Source organism: Myotis brandtii, unplaced genomic scaffold, assembly GCF_000412655.1.
Source record: "Myotis brandtii unplaced genomic scaffold, ASM41265v1 scaffold786, whole genome shotgun sequence".
In the NCBI taxonomy this organism is placed as follows: Eukaryota; Metazoa; Chordata; class Mammalia; order Chiroptera; family Vespertilionidae; genus Myotis; species Myotis brandtii.
The window spans coordinates 304,864-306,442 of NW_005371157.1; positions in this window are offsets into that span (position 1 = coordinate 304,864).

The following is a 1,579-nucleotide window of genomic DNA, read 5'->3' on the forward strand; positions in this document are numbered from 1 at the left end:
ACCTGTGCCGCCTGGGGGTGCGCCGCTGGCCTGTGACCCCGAGTCCCCCACTCACCGGAGTTGAGGAAAAGGGAAAACCAAAGGGGTTCGACCTGAGCTCAGTGCGTGGAGCCGGGCAGGGCCCACGTGGTTTTTCTTTTCTGTTTTGGGGCCTCTTCCCAGCCATGCCCCCCGCCATTGACCTCCACACCCTCCCCACCCTGCACCAGAGGGTCTGGGGCCCGCAGGCCTGACTGCATCTTGGGGGGCAGGGCGGCCACAAAGCCCCACAGGCTCAGCCCTCCAGCCTGGTGAGCAGGAGGCGGGTTGGGCCCCCGGAGGCCTGGTTGGAAGCCCCTGACCTCTGGGCCACCCCCACCCCATCTCACTATGCAATTCCCTCCGAGCACCAGCCCCCCCACCCAGGACCCTGCCAGCCCCGAGGGGGAGGGAGCCGGGGAGGGAGCGCTCCTGGGGGTTTTGTTCAGCGCGATGGCCACGTGCCCCTGTGATACTGACCCACCTCAGTGTGATGCTGAGCCCAACCTTCCGGCCCCTCCCATCGGATTAACATCTGAGCTGACCCCCGACTGAGGCCTGAGCCACAGGCAAGGACCTTTGACCCCTGACCTCCCCAGGGCCTTGGCGGGAGGTGCTGTCGCTGTTTGTTTTTTTTTGTTTCGTTTTGTTTTTCAAATAGGTTTGGGGTTTGATTTTTATATCTTTGGGGCTTTATTTTTCTTGGCAAATACTAAAATCTCGTCGATGTAATCTCTGTGGTTTCTATTCAGCTTGGGTTTCATGTTTTAAAATAAACAGATTTTAAAAAACAGGCCTCTCCCTGAGATTTTGACTCCCGCAGGAGTCTGGGGTGGGGGGGCGGGTGCGGGGACCCTGAGGGGGGCGGGAGGCCACGGGCCTGGGGGCTGGGCCTCTGGTCAGCGGAGCTGCAACAGACAGTTGGGGGCAGGGCGGGGTGTCCGAGGACCTTAGAAAAGCCTCCTTTGCAACCAACACGCAGCGGAGGGACCAAGGGGACCGGTGCTGTGCAGAGGCCCCGCGGCACCAGCTGAGAGGAGAGAGGAAAGGGGGGGGGGGGCAGGACAGGGGAATGGTGGGTCCCTGAGAGGAGCTCCCGCGCCTTCTGGGCACCGAGGTGGGAAACCCGGTGCTTCCAAGGACGGTGCCCTCACCAGAGTGCCAGCCTGCAGGCCTTACAGGGTCACCTGATGGACACATCAACGCTGCCCCCGCCCAGGTGGGAAGCATCATTCTTGTTCTCTTCTGAGACTCCTCTCACTGAGACACACATAAACCTGAGCGAGCTGGAGGTTCATGAAGCAAAATAGTGAAAGCTGTTGTAGAACATTCCTGAGTGTCCCTAACCCCTAACCCCTAACCCCTAACCCTATCCCTAACCCTAATCCTATCCTTATGCTTAATACTAACCCTAACCCTAACCCTAAACCTAACCCTAAACCTATCCCTAACCCTATCTCTATCCCAAACCCTAACCCTAACCCTAACCCTAACCCTAACCCTAACCTTAACCCTAACCCTAACCCTAACCCTAATCCTAACCCTAACCCTAACCCTAACC